Genomic DNA, 13,446 nt, shown 5'->3' on the forward strand with positions numbered 1-13,446 from the left:
AAACTGGCTATTTGGTTGGCTTCCTATAATGAATTAAATGTCCTTCACAATGTTTTTTTTTTTTTTTAATTTTTTATTGTTGGTTGTTCAAAACATTACAAATTTCTTGATATCCTTCACAATGTTTTTGAATGAAATATGGTAGAGGCTATTTGGACACCAGTATAATTCTAAAACAAAAACCCCATTAGGATGTGCTTCTAATGTTTTATAAAGTAATTCTATACAGTGGTGGCTTTATTCCAAGGTGAATAATTCTTGCTAACAATTCTTGCAATAAACTTTGTTGCTTTGTTATCTTTCATGGAAAAAAATTAATCAGGAATTGTTCACAAATTGTAGTTTGAAAATGCCAGTTTAAGGAGATGAGATCAAGTAAATACCTGGGTGCTAACCACAGGCACAAGAAACAGAAACTATGAAGTCTCCTGAGCTGCTGCCTTGTCTCATCCCCCAAATAGAAACTCCATCCTGAATCTTGGGTTAACTGTTCCTTTCCATTTCTTTAAAGAATTTTACAATAATTGTATCATCCCCAATTAAATGTTAATTCATTCTGCCTGTTTATAACCTTCCTGCTGCATGTGTGTTTCTGTGATGCACATAACATGTAGAAGCCTTATCCCTCCTGTGCAAGGCTGTCCTTCATTTACTTTAATGCAGAAGTTTTACTTTTGATGATTATACCACCATGTGGTACTTTCCTGTGGATGTAAAAGTGGTTGATTCCACTCTGCCATAAACATTAGTGCACATGTCTCCTGTACACACAGGCAAGAAAGATCTCAAGCATAAAATCAGGAATAGGGGGCTAGGGTGTTGCTCAGTGGTAGAGCATTCAACTAGCATGTGTGAGGCACTGGGTACAATCCTCAGCACCACATAAAAATAAATAAATAAAATAAAATAAAGTCATTGTGTCCATCTACAATTAAATAAGAATATTTTTAAAAAGATAAATAATAGGATTGTACCATTCAAAAGCATATTTTATTCAACCTAACTAAATAATGCTAATTTCCAAGGTGCTTGCAGCAGAGCTATGGAAAGCCTACCTAGAGGGCAAGTGCGTGGGGTTGCTCCAGAGACGCTTGGAGAATGGGAAGGAGACACTGTGACGCAAAGGTAAGAGCTGCCACAAGGCAATTTCCCCATCTGTGGGGTGGGGCGTCTCCTCAGAGGGGAGGAAAATGAGATCCTAGCTAGAATACTGTCTTTATCAACAGGGGGGAAGTAGAGTGCTCCTGGGTTTTCAGATCCAGTAGCAGAGAATGACTCACCTCAGGGCCCACTTTTTCTTCTCTCAGGACAATTGGGAATCTGTGACTGTGAAAAAGAGGGTAGATCCCTGAAATAACTGATCAGCTGTTCCCTTTGATTCTGGGAACAGATTGTGAATCATGACCTCTCTCAGGCCTTGTTCTCTGTGCTACACCCAATGTCTTTGGAGATCTGATTGCAGTGATTCTGAGTCTTTCAGCCTCTTCCACCCAGTCAGGACCCTTTACAATCCCTCAAATACCTGGAGCTTCCTGCCTTGATTCTACAACTTTCTAAGAAATAGATTATTCCTTTTGCCTGTGTGTAGGCTAGCATGTGGGGGTTTGTTGTTGTGGTTTTTTTGTATTTGGCTTATATCTTTTACTATTCAAAACACAGTATATTCCAGCAAAGAGTTGGTATAAGAACTGTTTTATCAAATCAATTTAGTAATACTCCAATTTTCAATGGCTTCTTCAGAAGTCTATTGTTGCAGTTAACACACAGGCAAAGCAATTATAACGTGGGGTCCCAAAATATTGTGGTTTAGACTGTGGCTTATTTAAGTCTCACATGGGAATTCAGTTCAACTCCACACAGTTATTTAAGGATGTAGCTTCTTCCATTTTGTGGTTCTTTATCTTCATCTGCATGGTCAAGTTGAAACTCAGGCACAGTAGCATGGGAAGTAGTAGCACTTACAAGTAGTTTATCCTCGTAAGTTATGAAATGTTAAGTTGATACTTCACTTCTGTTCGTGTTCAGTTGGTGGTAACAGTCATGTGGCTACATGTAGCTTCAAGTGGTGGTCAGGAAATACAGATTTAGCAGAGCAGGTATTGTTTAGTGTTGGGGTTTGGCATTCCCCTATACCAGTTGTCCTATTCATTCTCAGGTTGGACACTTGAGTGATGCTGGAGTGACCCACAGAGAAATCAGAGTACCTAAAATTTGTCATTCTTCTTCCCAGGCCCCCAAAGACACATGTGACTCACACCCTAGCCCTGAAGGAGCTGTCACCCTGAAGTGCTGGGCCCTGGGTTTCTGCCCTAAGGATATCACTCTGATCTGGCAGTGGTATGAGGAGGATCAGACCCAGGACATGGAGCCTGTAGAGACCAGGCCTGCAGGAGATGGAAGCTTCCAGAAATGGGCAGCTGTGGTGGTGCCTTCAGGAGGGGAGCAGAAATTCACATATCTTGTGCAGCATGAGGGGTTGCCCGAACCCCTCCCCTGAGATGGGGTCAGGAGGGGATGAGGGCACAGAGCTTATTTTCATGAAAAGCAGGAGCCATTCTGGAGCCTCTTCGTAGGTCAGGGCTGAAAGCTGGGGGTCAGAGCTCCTCACCTTCCCCTCTGTTGGCTTCACAGAGCCACCTCTTCAGCCCTCTGTCTCCATCAAGGGAATCATTGTTGGCCTGGTTCTGGTTCTTCTCAGAGCTGTGGACATTGGAGTTGTGGTGGTTGTTGTGATGAAGTGGAGGAAGAAGCAGGTAGAGGAGGATCTGGGTCTGAATTTTCTTATTTCAGGCCCCGGGTAGAAGTGTGTCCTGCCTCATTAATAGAAAGTACAACCCACACATACATGTTTATACAGCCTGGGGCTGTTTGCTGACATCCTATCATAAAGCACATGAAAAATAAAAGACAGATTTTGCACCCTGATGATCTTTGTGATGGGGACCTGATTCCCAGCAGTCAGAGGTCAGAAGGGAAGGTCCCTGCTGAGGGCAAACCTCTGGGAGAGCAGATGGTTCAGTACCTCTAATCTCCTTTCCCCATGCCTCCTGGTCATTTCCTGGGTCTGAAATCATGTTCTGGCAACATCCTTTGAGTGTTAGTACTAGGGGCTTCCTAAAGGGCCTTCATGGCCCTCCTCCTTGCTGACCTCTCACAGGTAGAAAAGAAGGGAGGAGCTACACTCGGGCTCCATATAAGTATGGCGAAAGGGATGATCCTTAGGATTGCATAGGCAGAAGTCCATGGGGAATATCACCCATCCCATAATTCTTCCTTCAGCCAGTTCTCTTTTGCCCTCTGAATATATCTAGTTGTTTTTCTGTTCCAGGGAGGGACAGTTTCCAGGGCTCTGATGCGTCTCTCACGGCATAAAGGTGAGACTCTGCAGGGCCTGATGTTGGAGAGGGGATGGGACAGAGAAGACCAAACTGGGTTCCAGGACTTTCTGAATTTGACCCTTTTGAGTGAGTGAAGCTTTGTTCAGCTGTTGCCACTAATAGCGCTTGACCTGAATTTGTTCTTGATTATTTTGTTCTGTAGTCTGAGACAGCTGCTTTGTTTGGGACTGAAAGAAGATTTGTTCAAGCCTCCTCTTTGTGGCTCTAAGAACTCCTGGATTCTCTTCCTGCAAAGTGTCTAAATGTGTCTGTGTCCTTGTTGGCATAATGTGAGAAGGTGGGGAGACCAGAGCACCCCTACCCACCAGGACCCCATCCCAATACTGACCTATGTTCTTTTCCACAGTCAACTTTCCTGTTCCAACAAAGGTATGACTTAGAGGACTCCATCACCGACTCAAGTACACTGATCTTCAAGTTTTTATTTCTGTACAGAAAATAAGAATCTAAATATAAAATTGATTTTTAAACAGTTGGGGTTATTTGAAATGAGGGGTTGATTGCTTAATGAAAGAAAAAGATGCCTGAAATTTGAGGAAGGAAATAAATTAGAACACTGAGAACCATCCACAGTCTGTTTTTGCTGTGCTGAGTCTGTTGCAGATGGGGACAGAAGACTGTGAGGAGCAGAGAGTGATTGGGACTGTGCCCAGTCAGTGCTCAGTCCATGCTGGACTTTGGTCATCGTCCCTGCTCCTTTCTCTTTGCCCCTCTGGTAAAACTTCTACAATCTGTGATCACAGGGATACAGGAATTGCCAGGACCATGGGTAGCAAGGGCTTTCTGTGGCCAGGTTGTTGGGTAGGGGCTCAGAACTAGGAAACAGATTCAGTGTCCCAAAAGGTGGAAGAAGATGCAAGAAGCAGTTAGGATAGTAGACATGCTTTATTCAGAGGTGACAACAGCCTCTAGCTTCAGCTTTAGCCCCCAGCCAGTTCCATTTTACCCCCGTTAGTTTAGCCCTGGTTAGTTCCATTTAGCCCCCAAGTCTTTTCCTTTGGCTCTTTTTATATGCAGGCCAACAAAAGAAGGCACACTGCCAACAAGTCACATAAGTGGGTGTGTGCTCACAAGCAGAATGTGTATGACTTTGAATATATATGTTGAATCAGAGTGTTTCTGACTTTGGTTACACTGACCATAGCATAGATGATTCATGATTTTGGTCGCACACTAAAAGCACGACATAGCTTGCCAGAAGCCTAGGTGAGTGAGCCTAATTATGGCCATTTGGGGCCTGCTCCAACACCAGGCCAGCCTAAGCTCAGCCCCTGGTGTGGTCTTCAGCCCATGACTTTTGTGTTTATTTCTTGCTTCTCATAGAGGATTATGTCTGTTCTTGTTCTTGGGAATGATGCTGGTCTCCTTGTTCTCTAGTGTCCTTCATTTTTGATAGCAGCAAGAGGAGTTTTTCCTGTCATTGTTCTCATAAGGCCCCTGCAAACAGGAGTCTCTGTGGTATCAAAAGATGAATTTTCACATGTATGATCTTCTGCCCTCCTTTCAAGGTTGCTTCCTTGTTTGTGTTCTTTCCTTCTTTCCCTGAATATTTAAAAATTGAATTATAGAGTCTAGGATTAGTCAAGGGGAGAGATCCTGTTGTTTCTCTTTTTAGGTAAATTCCTTTTGAAATTCTTTTTCTGCTCTCCTGGCCTACCCCTCTCCATGCCTTTAGCTCTAGTAATCCTAGTGCTGGCTCCTGTCTAAACTGAAGTGTTTATAGGACAGAGTATAATTCATATTTATATATATTTTGGAAAATAGACCCAAATGTCAAGGACTTTTCTTTGCTGAAGTTGTAAGTGTGAGCATGCACTGTGTAGAGCAGGAGCAGGAGGGCTGTTTTGGGAGGGAGTGTAAGAGGGAGGGCAGCGGTTGTGAGAAAATCCCAGGCATCCCCAATGTCAGTGTAAGGACAGTTTTGCTGCAGCTGCCATGGGGAGTCTGAGACTGAGACTCCTTCAATAAAGATAGAGGGAGGTGCTCTACAGGAATCATTTATTCAATTGACACTTATTGTGTGTCAGATATGTGACAGTATTTTTTGCATCTGTGAATCTCATTAGAGGAGAAACAAAAAATGCTGGCCTCGTGGAGCATGGTCCTAGTGGGAAGAGGCTGAGGATACACTGTGCAGAGACAAGAGAAAAACTTGAAAGCAAATGAGAAAAAACTCACCACACACAAGGGGTTCTCATTAAGATTAATAACCGGTTTCTCATCAGCAACCATTGAAGTAGAAGGCAATGGGATGACATATGGAACGGGCTGAAAGACTAAAACTGTCAACCACAAACTCTCTTTCCTGGTAGACTGTCCTTCAAAAATGAAGATACAATTATTAGTTTAGATGAGGCTAAGGACATGTGTTCCCTTGTCTTCCCTGTGCAGCTACACTGATTAAGATTCCTTGGTTCCTTTCATGTTTGTTTTGGTTATGGGGATTGAACCCAGGGGGACTTAAACACTGAGCCATATTCCCAGCCATTTTTTAAATATTTTATTTAGAGGCAGCATCTCGCTCGCTATGTTGCTGAGGCTGGCTGAATTCATGATCTTCCTGCCTCAGCCTCCCGAGTTGCTGGGATTATAGGCGTGCACCGTTATACTTGGCTCTTTTCATTATTACTTTTTTGATTTGTTTTTTTTTAGGGTGAATGCCAGACCTTATTTATTGGATTCCGAGAGTCAGGCCTCTGGCCTGGGACTCGGATAATAATTTAGGTGAGATGAGCCAGGAGAGAGCATGCTCTTTGAACATTAGCCACTTACAGCCGGTCAGACCTGAAAGAAGAGGGCATGAAATAGGGATTTAGGATAAAGAGAGAGACTTAAAGACCCACAAGTCCTTGAGATGGGAAAGCACATTTGTAAATATTGAGTAATATGCCCTTTGGCACATGCCCTTGTAAAATGAGGGAAATGCCCAAAGGAAAACCTGGCAGGAAATTGTGTAGCTCCACCCTGTCTCCACCAATTGTCCAGCCCCCAGCACTGGCCCTTTATAAGTATTAACATCCCACACCAGTGGGTGACTGTCTCTCCTTCTGCAGATTGCCCCCATTCTCCCTTGAATGTGTATCTACTTTCCTAAATAAACCTCTGCTATGCCTTTGACAGGCATGTGCTGAAATTGTTTTCCATCACATATGCCAAGGATCCTGTTGGTCTTAAAGTCCAGTTCTCTCTTCTCTCTGGGAACTCCATGAACCCTTCTTCTGTGACACCTCTTCTCCCAGTGAGAGGCAGAAAAGGAGTTACCCATGCAGCTGCTGAAATTACATTCATTCTAGGGTCTCTCCCTTCCTTTCTACTGTGGGATGACATTGGCTGCTTTATATCATCATTTACTGAAGCAGAGAAACAAACTTCTGGATTCTGGCCCCTGAAGTCTGACCCCTGATAAATTCTCCCTGACAGTGCATGGCAGGCTTGTCCTTCCTTTCCTTGTTGGGGGCTCTTTCCTGAACCCCTCTGGGCTTTTCCCATTTGTCTGAAAGGGAAGTTATGATTCTTCTGTGGTGCCAAGTAGACCTAAGGTACACAGAGAAACCGGGTTGGTTTTGGGAGATCTCAGTTATGACTTGCATAGGAATGGAGAGTGGGAGGATTTTGTTGAAATATATATGTATATATATATATTAGTACCAGGAATCGAACCCAGCCATTTAACCACTGAGCCACATCCCTAGCCTTTTAAAATTACTTTCTTTTTTTTTTTTTTTTTTTAAAGTTTTGAGACAGGGTCTCCTTAAATTGCTTAGGGCTTCACTAAGTTGCTGAGGCTGGCCTTGAATTTGCAATCCTCCTGCCTCAGATTCCTGAGCCATTAGGATTACAGGCATTATAGGTGTGCTGGATTTTTGTACAGTATGGCCTATTTATCTGAATGTGCATGCTAGTTTAATGTAATTGTTTTATGTGTTTATTTATCTGTTAGTGTGTGTTTATGTAGACTGACTTGATAAAGGAAAAAAAAAATATGATGGCTGGCAATGATGATCCCTACTGGAAATTTGTTCGACTTACAATTCTTGGTTTATTCTGAGCTGGTTAATTTGAATATTTTTTTGTTTCATAAACTTTGTCAGAACATTGTTGGATAACATATTTTGTCTTTTTTCCTCACAATCCATTATGTAAATTTGCCTTTTTGCTTTATGTCTCTTTCTCCTAATCATTGCAAACTTGCACATTTTAGTTCAAAACCACTTACTCTGAAGGTTGCAATTTTGGGAGAAAGGAGACCTCTGTTAAAATGGGAAACAAATTCAAGGGGGGAGAGTGTTTGGAGGAAAAAAAAATCTGGTACTCCAGGTGGTTTTATGTTTGATGATTGCAATGCCTCAAATTGCAAGTATTAAAAAATGTGGAACATTTAATATCTTAAACTGGTTTTCTTATGGGCTGGTCTAGAGTCCTTAGGCAGTAAGATAAAAGCAAAAAAAAAAAAATATATATATATATATAAATTCTGATACAATGGGACATATTTTAAAATTTAAGCAAACTCTTTCTGAAAAGACTAAAACCTGTGATAAATTAAAGCAGGAAGAAAAAGTGTTGGAAAGCTTACAGCAGGCTTTCTCATGTTAGATGGGCCTAGAAAGTGCCCTTTGCCTTTCTCTTGGAAGGGCTATATCTGACTAGAAAATAGGTTAGGTCAGAAGGACTTATCAACTAGATCTCCAGTATATGATTTTTTAAATCCTTTACAAAAAATGCTGTGTGCTATTGATCAGCTCTTCAAATAGGGAAAAATGTTATCTTAAGCCTGCATAACAAGCCTCACCTTTAAAATTTTCGCTTCCACTGGACATTTGCCTTTACCCTTCTTAATGATGTTTAGATTAAATTCTGTGTCTTTGGGATGTAAATATTCCACTTTGTTTCAACCAAGTTATATCTTTGGAAGTGCAGGTTTAAAGTTAGGAATTGTTTATGACTATGGTAATTGTATCAACAGACTGATTTGAAAAAATGACAAATGATGATTCTAAATGAAATTTTTATTTTCTGTCATTTTTATGTATGTTTGTGTACATGTAATTGTGTCTACATGGTACCAAATTGGCTGATAAATAAATGAGTACTCATAAATTTTTAAAAGACACAAATCCAATGACTTATTTGTTCACATGACTTAGATAAATATTTTTTAAAAAAATACTTTTTAATTGTCAAGGGATCTTTTTATTTTATTTATTTACTTTTACTTATGTGGTGCTGAGGTTCGAACCCAAGACCTCATGAATGCCAGGCAAGTGCTCTACCACTGAGCCACAGCTCCAGCCCACTTAAATAAATCTTAGATAAATGAGTTAATTTAAATTTTTGGTAAGACATCTTTAAAATTATTCAATGCACTTTTTTTTTGTCTAGGTTACTAAACATTTGGGATGATATTTATGTTTAAAGTAGGGACTGGGGTTATGACTCAGTGGTAGAGTGTTTGCTTCGCCCATGCAAGGCTCTGGGTTTGACCTTCAGCTCCACATAATAAATAAATAAATAAATAAATAATAAAGAAAGAAAGAAAGAAAAATGTTTAAAATATACTGTCTATTGCTTTTAGGGTTTTTATGGGGTGGGACAGGAAAAATATCTTAAAATATTAACTCTGCTTGTCTGATATCTTGGTTTTTAGGTTAATATAAAAGAGCTGTTAAAAATTTGGGTTAATTAGATTTTATATAAATGGGATAAACATGTATAAACATATTTGTTAGAAGAAAACATCTGTGTCATTTGTAAGTTAAAATACCGAAAAATCAATTGCTAAATATAAATACAAGCACTCTTGGTCTCTTAAATTCCATAAGAAAAAATGAATATTTGGTCTATTAAATGTGTTTTCATAAATTGTTGGTATATTAAAAAATCAAAAAATTTTCCACAGTTTTTCATTGATGTATTATAGTTGTACTTTGACCTTCTGAGTTTGGCTTATGGTTAATATACTGTTTTCAAGGTCCATCTATTTCCTTGAAAATGCCATAATTTTATTTTCTCTATGGCTGAATAAAACTCCATTGTGTATATAACTTACGTTTTCTTTATCCATTCATCCATTGATGGACACCTAGGCTGGTTCCATAGTTTGGCTATTGTGAACTGTGCTTCTATAAACATGGGCATGCATGCATCACTGTAGTATGATGACTTTAATTCTTTAGGATAAATACTGAGTAGTAGCACAGCTGGATCAAATGGTGGTTCTTTGAGAAACTTCTGTATTGATTTCCATAGTAGTTGCACTAATTTACAATCCCACCAACGGTGTAAAAGTGTTCCCTTTTCTCTAGAATTTGAGCATTTATCATATATTTATTGGCCATTTGTATTTCTTCTTTTGGAAAGTGTCTGTTTAATTCATTGACTCATTTATTAATTTGGTTATTTGATTTTTTGGTGTAAAGTGTTTTGAATTCTTTATATGTTCTAAATATTAATCCTCCATCAGAACAGTAAAGCTTTTCTCCCATTTTGTATATTCTTTCTTCACATTCTTAATTGTTTCCTTTGCTGTGCTTTTTAATTTGATGCCATCCATTTATTAACTCCTGGTGTTATTTCCTTAGCTTTAGGGGTCCTATTGAGAAAATTGTTACCTGTGCCTATATGCTGGAGGGTTGACCCTATTTTATGGATGAAATTTCTGGAGATTTTCATATCTTTGCCAAACCTTTCCTTTTTTTCCTTAAGCATATTGTGAAGTGAGTCCTTGTTTGCTGGCTTCAGTACCTTCTCTTGGTTGTTTTATCTTTCCTGTTTACCTTTTCCACTTTCCATTTTATTACTTCCTTGCCCAATGTTGTAGATGGTTGTTATAGAACCTTTATGTTTTGCTTTTTCTTTCCAAGACTGCTAACATTAGTTTCAACATTTAGTTAATTACTAAAGAACTACTTATATCTAAAATCAGAATACTCTTGTTTTTATTTGTTCTTTTTAGATATACATGGCAGTAGAATATGAAAGAACGATCAAGGCTTGCCGTTGGATAAAATGCCAGTTTATTGAGTCAGCTCTGCATATTTATAGAGCCGGGGGGTGGTCTGAGGGTTGAAACAGTTTAATGGTTTTGGCAGCTGGCATGGGGTGCTTTCTAATTGGTGGGTAAGGATCATGTGAGTCACCAGGACTCACCATTGGATGGTGATGGGGAAGTTCTGATTGGTGGGTAAGGATCATGTGAGTTAGCAGGGCTCACCATTGGAAGGCTCTTCTTGGGGGATGGGGAGATTAGTCTTTGGTGCTGGGCCGACTCCCAACAGAAAATATTTTGACATATTATACATACGTGGAGAATGACTAGTTCTAATTAGGATCCCATTCTTGTGGTTGAACATGATGTGGAGTTTCACAGGTATTCATATGTGAACACAGGAAAGTTATGTCTTATTTATTTTACTATCTTTCCTATTCCCATCTGTCCTTCCTTCCCTTCATCTCCCTTTGTCTAATCCAATGAACTTCTGTTCTTCACTATTTACCCTTTATTCTGTGTTAGTATCCACTTATCAGAGAGAACATTCAGATTTTGCTTTTGGAGGATTGGTTTATTTCACTTAACATTATAGTCTCCAGTTCCATCCATTTACTGGCAAATGCCATAATCTTAATTTTTATGGCTCAGTAATATTCCATTATGTATATATACCACATTTTCTTTATCCATTCTTCTGTTGAAGGGCACCTAGTTTGGTCCCATAGCTTAGCTATTGTGAGTTGAGCTGCTATAAACTTTAATGTGGTTGTGTCACTGCAGTATGCTGATTTTAAGTACTTTGGGTATATACTGAGGAGTGTGATAACTGGGTCAAATGATGGTTCCATTCCAAGTTTTCTGAGGAATCTCCATACTGTTTTCCAGATTGGTTGCACTAATTTGCAATCCTGCCAGCAATGTATTAGTGTAACTTTCCCCCCACATCCTTGCCAACATTTCTTGTTACTTGTAGTCTTGATGATTGGCATTCTGACTGGAGTGAGATGGAATCTCAGTGTAGTTTTAATTTTCAGTTCTCTAATTGCTAGAGATGTTGAACATTTTTTCATATATCTGTTGACTGATTCTATTTTTTTTTCTTCTGTGAATTGTCGTTCATTTCCTTTGCCCATTCATTGATTGGGTTTTTTTTTTTGTTGTTGTTGTTGTTAATTTTTTTGAGTTCTTTGTGTATTCTGGAGATTAATGCTCTATCTGAGGTTCAGGTGGCAGAGATTTTCTCCCATTCTGTAGGCTCTCTCTTCATATTCTTTTATTTGCTGTGAAGAAGATTTTTAATTTAATATCATCCCATTTATTGATTCTTGATTTTACTTTTTGCTCTTTAGAAGTCTTGTTGAGGAATTCATTTTCTATGCTGGCATAATGGAGAGTTGGGCCTACATTTTCTTCTATTAGGTTCAGGATCTCTGGTCTAATGCCTAGGTCCTAGATCCACTTTGAGTTGAGTTTGTGTAGGGTGAGAGATAGAGGTTAAATTTCATTCTACTACCTGTGGATTTCCAGTTTTCCCTGCACCATATGTTGAAGAGGCTATCTTTTCTCCAATGTATGTTTATGGTACCTTTGTCTAGTATGAAATAACTGTATATATATATGGGTTTGTCTCTGTGTCTTCTATTCTGTTCCATTGGTTATCATGTCAAAATCATAATACTCTTGATCCTACGTTAAGCTTGATTTCAGTCTTTGTTTAGGCAGATTATTTTAGTTGGTACTTACTCCAAGGTCATTGTCTTCACTCCTTGGTCTCAACTTGATATTCATCCTGATGTCTCAACTGAAAACTCAGATTTGGCTCATCTAAAATTCCCCCATGTCCCCTGCACTCTTAGCCTTTGCGATTTCTACTTAGCACAGCAAACCCTAAGTAGCTGTCCTATGATAGGTTTCATGGTATGTCACCTTAGGCACATGCAGCCTAGGAGTGTGACTTTAGGGTATTCTCGTAGTTTTCTCTCAGTACTCTAGCCTCCAATCCCTGCACCTTGGCACCCTCAAATTCTGCTCTGTTTGCTTTGCCTCCTGACATTGCTTCTCTTTGCCTGAGTTCTATTTCCCTGCATTGTAGTTTGGAAAATGCTTTAGGAAGAGAATTGATGAGAGTGTGTTTCACTTCAGGTACTTGTATTTTCTCAAAGATGGTAGTGCTGAGTTGGCTGCAGCTATATGCCTGAAACAACTGCATTATATATTTTGTCTCCCTTTAATCCTTGTTCACAGTGTGAGGATGTATTTATAAGCAGCGTCTGTTTGACAGTATAGACAGAATAGAAGACACAGAGATAAACCCATATATATACAGTTATTTCATACTATTTTTTCCAGAAAACTCTAATTTCTCTATCTTTACTTTCATTTGTGCTGATGCATATGGTGGTTTGCCACTTGACAGTAAGAGTAATATCTATTATATCTTGCTGCCTGGTTGAAATCTCAGTTTCATCTTTAATGAACGTATGCACAGAAACACACACACACACACACACACAGACATACACTTTTGTTACATGTTTTCCCTTTTAAGTTCAACATTTTCAAATTGCTGTAGAAATGATTCAAACTATTTCTGTCTCATTTAAGAAACATTTTCTCACTCAAATATCTTCAGGCAATTCTCTCAACTTTTGTGGTAATTTTAGTTTTTTTCATATTTGTCTTTACCTTTTATAAAATCATTTAGTTTTTTTAAAAAAATGTTCACATTTTTTTTTTGTTTTATCTGGGTGGTAGGGATTGAACCCATGGCTACCTCAGTGGTATAATTTACTATGTTTATATCAAAATACAGAAATTTAGTTTAATCATGCATGTTTGGTAGAGTATTCATGATGGAAAGATAGAATGAAAGTCTCTGTGGATAATAACATATAAAAAAGAACAATAAAGAAATTAATGAGGTTGTTTTTTGGTGGAGCTTATTTATTTATTTATACTGGGGATTGAACCATGGGTTCAATTAACCACTGAGCCACATCCTCAGACCTTTTTATTTTTAATTCAGATACAGGGTCTTACTAAGTGGCTTAGGGTCTT

General features: G+C 39.0%; 1 long non-coding RNA gene across 1 annotated transcript; it reads left to right on the forward strand.

Annotated features, from left to right (window-relative positions):
• LOC114083170 (uncharacterized) lies at positions 1-5,232 on the forward strand. Its single transcript, XR_003581104.2, has 3 exons — positions 1-1,125; positions 2,231-3,374; positions 3,541-5,232. It is a non-coding gene; the product is annotated as an uncharacterized lncRNA (long non-coding RNA).
• Positions 5,233-13,446: the final 8,214 nt, after the last annotated feature.

This window comes from Marmota flaviventris, chromosome 6 (assembly GCF_047511675.1).
Source record: "Marmota flaviventris isolate mMarFla1 chromosome 6, mMarFla1.hap1, whole genome shotgun sequence".
NCBI classification, from domain to species: Eukaryota; Metazoa; Chordata; class Mammalia; order Rodentia; family Sciuridae; genus Marmota; species Marmota flaviventris.